Raw genomic sequence first — 10,000 nt, 5'->3', positions numbered from 1 at the left:
CGCACATATAGCATTCATAAGAATCAATATAAATCAACAAGATATGTAACTGTGTATTCACTGCCCTTGTTAAGTTTGTGCATAATATCTTCCCCCTTTTGTCATCAATCAAAAAGAATTGGGAGTTATCAAATCTCAGCACAAACCATATAGATTTGTTAGTGATGAAAACAACAAACAACAATAATAAAAGCAAGTGCTATGAACAATAGTTAAACCTGCATAGAGTTAATTGTCACAGACCATGAAAATAAAAAAACAAAGAAAAGTAGCAATTGTTCAAAGTTACAACAACCATGTACCTCAGATGGTACAAGGCAAAAAAAAAAAAAAATAATTGTTTGTTAAGTCATACAGCCAACAAATCATTAAATTTTTGAGCAGAGGGATCAAGGGTCAGTCTCTTCTTCATCAATGAATTCAGTCTGCACCTCCACTGTGTCCAGCTTGGCACCAAGGCGTTGTTCCATTTGGTTTAGCTGATCCACAATAGAAGCAAGTGAGACACGAATTTCAGCTTGAAAAGCAATGAAATGAGACTGTAGATCAAGGAGCTTTGAAAGGATGGAGTCTGAAGATGCTGTAGGAGTAGGGTCAGCACAACCAACACCAGGAGAGGATGGAAATGGTGGTGGTGTGAAGTGAATGGGTGATGGAGGTGGTGATAAGGTTTGAGTTGGTGGTGGAGTGGTTGGCTTGGGAGAAGGAGGGTCATATGAAGTAGGCTCAGGAATGGTTTTTGAAGTAACATCATCAACCTTTACTGCCTTACCCTTTGAAGCAAGCCTCCTACTCTTCCTCTGAGTGGCTTTACCCTTCCTCAGCTTAGCAATCACGACCTCCTCATCACTGGAATCTCCTTCCTTTTCTCCTTGTTCCCCCTCAACTTTAGTCTCCTCTTCCTGTTCCCCCTTGTTTTCTGCTTCACTGGGAACAGGCCCTTGTTTTACTTCTTCTTTTTCTTCTTCTTCCTTTTCTTTTTCTTTTTCTTTTTCAATTCCTTTTTCTTTCTTTATTTTTATTTCTTTTTCAATATCTTCTTCTTCTTCTTCTTCTACTTCCTCATCATCAGAACCAACAAAAACTACTTCTTCTAATTCATTTATTAATACTCCTTCATCATTTACTTTCAAATGCAAGTTTTTCAAACAATGAGCACCAATCTTCATATTTGGTCCCATTGGGAACTCCAGCCCATCCAATGGTACCCCAAATTTACGAAAAATCCATGTTAACAGCCCCCCATACCCCACAACATTCTTTTTCTCTATACAGTCGGATAAATGTGATATCATTAAAGATGGAAAATTGATTTTGATTTTATTATCCATGCAATAAATCAATGTTGCATCACGCAAACTCACCTCACTCCTTTTGGAGTTTCGGGGTAAGATGAATCTACGTGCTACATTATACAGCAATTTATGCAGTGGAGACAACACATTATGACTGATTTTACCCTGTTTCTTTTCAATCCCTAAAAATTTGAAAATCGTTTTTTCATTAATGCCTGAGAAAACTATCTTTGAACCAACACTATAAGTATCAAACCCTACATTTGAAATTTTAAACCACTCTGCCAATAAAGCACTGTCAAACTCTATTTTAATGTTCCTAACCACACTGGAACACTTACCACAATCATTTGAGAAGTTTGAAATGAACTCTCTCATGATATTTGGAAAGAGAGAGTTGCAACAGTATTCAGTCATCAAACTTTCCCAATCTTGAAATTTTAAAATGTCATGGAGTTGTGGAAAATAAGTAGAGTCATACCAGAATTTGTCTAGCCCAAATCCAATTGTCATTTCTTTGGCAATCTCCTCGGCACTATCTGGGTCGACTTGCTTCAAACGTTTGGCAGTTTGGGATCATGATTCACTTCTAGGTGTGAATGATTTACGTTTGGGTCGAGCACTGTCAGTGGTTTCTTGTGTGGGTGTTGGTGGTGGTGCATCTTTTAACAATGGGGATGGATGAACAACTTGTAAGGGTGTAGGCTGGTCAGTTAGGTGGGATGAGGACGTTTTCTTACCAGATTTTGATGAGTTCTTGCATGATTTGGGAGTTTTCATGACGAATGTTGAAGGTTTGAGGGAGAAGAAGAATAGTTTCTTGTGACGGTTTGTGAAGAGGGAGAAGGATGGTGTGAGTGATTTGATGTCGTACAGGGATTTTAAAGAAGACTGACGGTTACACACGTCCCTTCTCATCAATGCTTTTCATCATTCCTTTGGATATGGAAGGATTGTGTTGTTTGGTGATCAATAACCGTTTCCCTTTAGTTTTAATTTTAGGTTGGCCGTACTAATTTACAAACAATGTGATGATATTATATGAAATCAAAGTAAAATAAAATAATTTTTCGAGAACAAAATGAATTATTATATTATGAAATATGATGGAGAAAATAAGGAACAAATTGCTTTGGTCTGTTTGAATTAACAACATGCAATCGAAAAAATATTCATAGTACAAGATTTATTACGTGTTTACCTGATCCATGCAATAATTGATTTTCAATCAAGATATTGAGATTGATTCCTGACCTCTTCATTTTCATGATGCTTCAATGGGAAATATATGCAACTAACTTTAGTGGAGCTTGATCATACCAAGTTCCAATCTCATTTTTTCATATTGTTCCCTAGGAAGTGGTTTGGTCAGAATATCTGCAACTTGTTCATTAGTGTTAACATGCTTTAATACAATATTTTTGTGTTCTACATTATCCTTAAGAAAATGATGTCTAATATGTATATGTTTAGCACGTGAATGATGCACTGGATCTTTGGATATACATATGGCACTAGTATTATCACAATAAATAGGAATGCATTCAACTTTAATACCAAAATCTCTAAGTTGCTGTTTTATCCAAAGCATTTGGGAACAGCAGGCTGCTGCTGCTACGTATTCAGCTTCTGCAGTGGATAATGCAACTGTGTTTTGTTTCTTGGAACTCCATGAAACTAAACATGAGCCGAGATATTGTACCATACCTGATGTACTTTTTCTATTAACAAGATCACCTGCATAATCTGCATCACTAAAACCTTTTAAATCATAAACATCACTTTTAGGATAAAATAGGGACAAGTCGTCTGTTCCCTTCAAATATCTCAAAATTCTCTTTACTGCCGTGAGATGTGATTCTTTAGGACTTGATTGAAATCTAGCACATAAACCAACACTAAAAGAAATATCAGGTCTACTTGCAGTTAGATACAATAAAGAACCTATCATGCCTCTATACATTGTTTGATCTACGTTAGTTCCATTTCGGTCTTCATCTAGTCTAACATTGGTAGCCATAGGTGTATGGTTGGTTTTTGCATTATTTAGTCCATATTTCTTAAGAAGTTCTTTAATGTATTTTTGTTGATGAATAAAAATACCATTTTCAGTTTGTTTAATTTGCAAACCAAGAAAGAAATTTAATTCTCCCATCATGCTCATTTCAAATTCTGTACCCATAAGGTTAGCAAATTCTTTACATAATAAATCATTAGTAGCACCAAAAATAATATCATCAACATAAATTTGAACAACCAAAATATGAGAACCTTTATTCTTAAAGAACAAGGTTTTGTCGATTTTTCCTCTTACAAAGTTATTTTGAATCAAAAACTTTGAAAGTCTTTCGTACCATTGCCTAGGTGCTTGCTTCAAGCCATATAGGGCTTTGTCAAGCTTGTAGACATGATTAGGACAAGAGGTATTTTCAAAACCTGGAGGTTGTTCCACAAAAACTTCTTCATCAAGATAACCATTCAAAAAGGCACATTTCACATCCATTTGATATAATTTAAAATTCATAAATGCAGCAAAAGAAATTAAGATTCGGATAGCCTCTAACCTTGCTACTGGAGCAAAAGTCTCAGTGTAATCAATACCTTCTTGTTGATTATAACCTTTAACCACGAGTCTAGCTTTATTTCTAACAATTATTCCATGCTCATCAAGCTTGTTCCGAAATACCCATTTCAAACCAATAACTTTCTTGTTTTTCGGTTTGGGTTCCAAGTGCCACACTTTATTTCTCTCAAACTCATTTAGTTCATCTTGCATGGCAACTATCCAATCGGAATCCTTCAAAGCTTCCTCGTGATTTTTAGGTTCAAGTGATGATAGGAACGCAAAGTGTGCACAAAAGTTTCTCAATTGAGATCTAGTTTGTGTTCCCTTATTTATATCACTTACAATTGAATCAAGAGGATGATATCTTTGATACTTCCAAGGTTTAGGCATAAATTCTCTTGAAGGAACAGTAGCATGTTCTTGTTCAGCAACTTGATTGACATTCTGTTCAGCTACTGGATCATTTTGCTCATTTGTGGGAATAGCTGGATTGGGAACAGTCTGCTGATCCTGTTGTACTGGCAGTTCCTGGATTTGATCAGTTTCTTCTGCCTCTTCTTGTATCGACTGTTCACTTGCTGTTCCATGATCTTGCACTTTAATTCCTTCATCATCATCTTCCAAGTTTGCAAGACCTATTTTAATATTACTTGTTTCCTGTTCACTTGTTGAAAAGTTAGTTTCATCAAAGATTATGTGAACAGACTCCTCTACACACATTGTTCTCTTATTGTAAACTCTGTAAGCTTTGCTTTGTGATGAATAACCTAGAAATATTGCCTCATCACTTCTTTCATCAAATTTACCTATGTTTCGTTTTCCATTCACATGTACAAAACATTTGCATCCAAATATACGAAAATAGGAAATATTTGGTTTAACACCTTTGAGCAATTCATAAGGTGTCTTTGAAGTGATTGGTCTTATAAGAACACGATTCAATATATAGCATGCAGTATTAACGGCTTCTGCCCAAAAATTCCTAGGTAGACCACTAGCAATCAACATGGTCCTTGCCATTTCTTCTAAGGTCCTATTTTTCCTTTCTACCACACCATTTTGTTGTGGTGTTCTAGGTGCGGAAAAATTGTGATTTATGCCATGTTCATTGCAATAATTCATGAAGTTTGAATTTTCAAACTCTTTTCCATGATCAGACCTAATGTGAACGATTTGATTATTAGTAGATTTTTGTGTTTTATTAGCAAAGGAAACAAACTCATCAAAAGCTTCATCTTTGCTTGCCAAAAATAAGGTCCACGTGAATCTACTATAATCATCAACAACAACAAATACATACTTTTTGCCACTACGGCTTTGTGTTCTCATTGGTCCACATAAATCCATATGAATTAATTCTAATGGTCTAGTGGTAGTCACAACGTTTTTAGATTTAAAGGATGACCTCACTTGTTTCCCTTTAGCACAAGGATCACAAACTTCATTTTTAAGGAATTTTATTGCAGGTAATCCTCTTACTAGGTCTTTTGATCTTAAAGTGTTAATCAATGAATAGCTAGCATGACCTAATCGCTTGTGCCAAAGTAGTGGGTCTTCTTCAATAACACTTAAACACGTTAGACTGTTTCTGGGAACAGTGTCCAGGTCCACCACATAGGTGTTCCCTTTTCTGATTCCCTTCAGCACAGGGTCTCCTGTACTGTTCCTAGAAATTATGCATTTTTCAGAAGTAAACTTAACAGAGTTACCTTTGTCGCAAAATTGAGAAATACTTAACAAATTGTGTTTTAAATTCTCGACTAAAAATACATTATCAATGGCATGGGAACTAGACCTTCCAACCTTTCCTTTGGCGATTATCTCACCCTTCATGTTGTCACCGAAGGTTACTGTTCCCCCATCATAGGCTTCAAGTGAGAGAAATTTAGATTTATCACCCGTCATATGCTTGGAACACCCACTGTCGAGATACCATGAGTTGTTCCCCCTCACTTGATCCTGCAAAGCAAACTAATGGTTAAGCTTAGGAACCCAGTTAGCCTTGGGTTCCCTGTCGATTACATTTGAATCATGTTTCTCAATCCATATGTTTTCGACATAATTTTTATTTGCTTTGATATGCTGTTTCCCTTTTTATACATTGGTGTTTTAGGTGTCCACTTCTACCACAAAAGGAACAGATTTTATTACTAGGGAGATCTACGTATACCTTTTTCTTTTTATCATTCTTAATAAAGCCTAATCCTTCTTTACTCTTGGCTTTAGCATTAAGAATCCATTTGGGAATTTCTTTGATTTTCCCTTTTCCTCTTAAGTTAATTTGATCTTTTAGGAATTTATTTTCCTTATCACTTAATTCTAATTTTAATTTCAATTCTTGGACTTTCGTGCTAAACTCATGAGTGATTTTATCATTTTCAACCGATTTTAATCCTAACAATTTGCTTTGATTTAATTCAATATTAAGAGTGTCAAATTCCTGTTTTAATTTTTCCAACTGTTCTTTTAAAATGATATTCTTATCTAATAAATCAAAAAATCTACTTTGCACATCGATTCTAAAGGAATTAAGATATGAGATATGATCTTTACTTAAGTTAAGATCTTTCTCTAACTGGAGACACTTAGCTGCTTTTTCATCTAGTTTGTCTTGTGTCTCTAACAGTAATTTGATTAAATTATTCTTACTTATGTTGAACTGATATTTAGGGGATGGACCAGAAGACGTTACCTCTTTTTCTTTAGAATCTTCATGAGATGCCATGAGACATAGGTTTGCTGTTTCCTCTTCCATTGTAGCTTCTGTCTCAGCCTCGCTCTCCGTATCTCCCCAAGCTGCTACCATTGCTTTTCTAAAGTCAGTCTTGAAGTTTCCCTTCTTATATTGTCTTCCAACTTCTCTTGCTTTTCCCTTGCCCTTCTCATTTTTCCATTGAGGGCAATCCTTGATGAAGTGTTCAGTGCTTCCACACTTATGGCATTCAAAACTTGTCTTCACGTTTGTAGTTCCCTTTTCTTTGTTATTCCTTTGATTACCATACCTTCTGTTCCTGAAGAACTTTTTGAATTTTCTAGCCAACAAAGCTGCTTCCTCTTCACCAGTTTCTGATTCATCACTTTCATCTGCTGCCAGAGCCAGTCCTTTGTTTCGGGAACTGTCAGCTGTTCCCAAATGCAATTCATGGGTCATTAGGGAACCAGCCAGCTCTTCCAGATTAAACTTGGTGAAATCTTTGGACTCCTGGATGGCTGTAACCTTTGCTCTCCAGCGTTCGTCTTGAGGAAGACTCCTAAGCACTTTTCTTACTTGTTCATCAACGGGAATAATTCTTCCAAGAGAGACTAACTCATTCGTAATATTTGTGAACCTAGTGAACATTTCTTGAATGCTTTCCCTAGGTTCCATGACGAATCTTTCATACTTCGACATAAGCAAGTCAATCTTGGATCTTTTTACTTCACTTGTACCTTCATGGGTAACTTCGAGCAGGTCCGAAATCTGCTTTGCGGTTTTGCAACCCATAATTCGATTGTGCTCATTTGGACCAAGCCCACAGTGAAGTAACTTGATAGCAAGGGCGTTCATCTCCATCTTTTGAAAATCTTCCTTTTCATATTCCGTGATAGGCTTTGGAATTACTTCGTTATTGGAATTGATGGTCGTCACCTCAAAGTCTCCAATTTCGATAACTCTCCATACTTGGTAGTTTTCAGCCTTTATGAAGATTTCCATTCTATTTTTCCAGTAAGTATAGAATTTCCCATCGAACATGGGTGGCCTTTGTGTGGAGTACCCCTCTTCCATGCGCTCGTTCATCTTCAACATCTTTCCAGGGAACAGGATACTGCTCTCAGGGTTTCCTGATTAAATGAGGAACAGGGCTCTGATACCAATTGTAGAAATACTAATGGATGATCGAATGCAACAAGAGGGGGGTGAATTGTTGTGTAGTAGGTTTAAGATTTTTGCCTCTAATTTTTGCGGAATTATATTAAGTAAAGGACAAAACTTAAACTTAAAAACGAAAAGAAAAATAATAAAGGAGACAAGGATTTTTACGTGGAAACCTTCTTGGCCTAATAAGAAGGAAAAACCACGACCCCCCGGGATTTCAAAATTCTCACTATGTTAAGGCAATTAGTTACAATTACACAAAACAATGTTTGCTTCACTTGAAGCTTCTCAATTCTCTAAATGCTTTACTCAAAGCTTCTCTACTTAGGCCTACTTCTCTTCTCTTCTCTTCTCTTCTCTTCTCTCCTTCTCTTTCTCTTCTCTCGATTCTATTCTCTATTCCCTTAGACTTCCCATAAGTCTAATTACAACAAAACACTCAATTACCCTTTACAAGGCCATTTCTCTTCTCTATTCCCTTAGACTTCCCACAAGTCTAATTACAACAAATCACACATCAACCCTTACAAGGCCATTTCTCAAGAGGATAAGAATTAAAATAATTACTTAAGAAAAATATAATAAATTAATTGGCATTGGAAAACTGAAAATATTTTTCTTAAGATGATCTCCCTTTAATGGACACTCTTGAATCCTAAAAAGGATTGATTTTTGATTCGAGCAAAGTCCCTTCTATTTATAGAGGGAACAGCCAGCAGTTACCATAAGCATAACGTCCACTATCTCACACATACCTCCACTACCCCCACGTTCTCAAAACAAAAGGTGGTGGAATTAAGAAAGTGTCCGGCTGTTATTTGCTCAAGGAAAAATCAGTTTCCTTAATGCTAAAAATAGCATAGGAGTTTAAAACATAAGATCCTAAAAAATAGGAGATCTAAATCTAATTAAGAAAAAGTCTTGGGCTATTTTTAGAAAACCTAAAAATAGATTTGCCAATTAACTTACTAATTAATTTAAGCAATTAAATTAATTCTAAACCATTACATCAACTTAAAAACAGAAAATAATTAATTCGCAATTTTTCAGTCGATGCTATTCTTCAGACCTGCATCGTGAGGAACAGCACACTGTCTCCATCTACAACATTCGTCAGAACTTCAACTCTAGGAACAGTAAACTGTCTTCAAGAGCAATTTCCCAACTTCTTGGATATTTGAGACATGTACTTCTTCCACGAATCAAGTCATAGGCTTCATCAACGATTCACATTAAATCGGATATATACCTACAAAACAATCTCTAAAAATATGTTTGTTTATTTAAAAGTAAAGTCATCATCAAAACCTTAAGAGGCCAACACTTCTAATCTAATGATACACACGCACGCGCGCGCGCTAGGCGCTAAGGCGCTAAGGCACTTAAGCACTTAAGCACTTTAGCACTTAAGCACTTGAGCACCTTGAGCACCTGAGCACCTATATGGATGGTTATAATATAATGTGAGCTCTCAAGGTGCTGTGAAGGTTTTCGGGCCATGCGGTACGAAAGACGCTATGGCCCATGGGAAAGAAGGTGGTAGCATAGAGCCTCACCCTGAGCCGTGAGCCATGAGACCCCCCCCTTGTGATTATGGCTTGTAAGGGAGTTCATTGCAACGTGATCGAAAACATCATTCAAACTTAATATCAATGATTCTCATTACTATGGTTTGTAAGGGAGATTGTGGTATAGGAGCAATGTGGTAGCCTTGAGCCATGGCCGGAGCCTCGCCCCGAGCCCCGAGCCAAGAATGAGCCATGAGACCCCCCTAATGATTATGGCTTTTAAGGGAGTTCGTTGCAAGGTGATCAAAAACATCATTCAAACTTAATACCAATGATTCTCATTACTATGGTTTGTAAGGGAGATTGTGGTAAAGGAGTTCAATGTAAGTTGATAAAAAATACTCCCTTTTAGCCTCTTATATCATTCAAAAATTTATTTTTACCCATTTTTGAAAATAATATCAATGACTCTCACTCATAATATCTTTCCAACAAGCCTCCCATTTTTTCAAGATTTTTACAATTTTTTATCCATTTTTCACTATTTTTCACCAATTTAACGGAAAAAAAAAAATAAAATATTTTTTTAATGAAATTAATATTTTTAACTAAACCAATCTATTTGTATATTTTTTCTCAAGTGTCTCCTAATTTTTCATGATCTATTGACACTTTTTACTATTTTTTATTATTTTTCCCTTTATTTCACCAATTTAACGGAAAAAAAAAATAAAATACTTTTTTTAATGAAAAAAATTTTTTTAACTAAACCAAT

This window comes from Amaranthus tricolor, chromosome 8 (assembly GCF_026212465.1).
Source record: "Amaranthus tricolor cultivar Red isolate AtriRed21 chromosome 8, ASM2621246v1, whole genome shotgun sequence".
In the NCBI taxonomy this organism is placed as follows: Eukaryota; Viridiplantae; Streptophyta; class Magnoliopsida; order Caryophyllales; family Amaranthaceae; genus Amaranthus; species Amaranthus tricolor.
Note: the sequence above shows the minus strand (reverse complement) of the source record.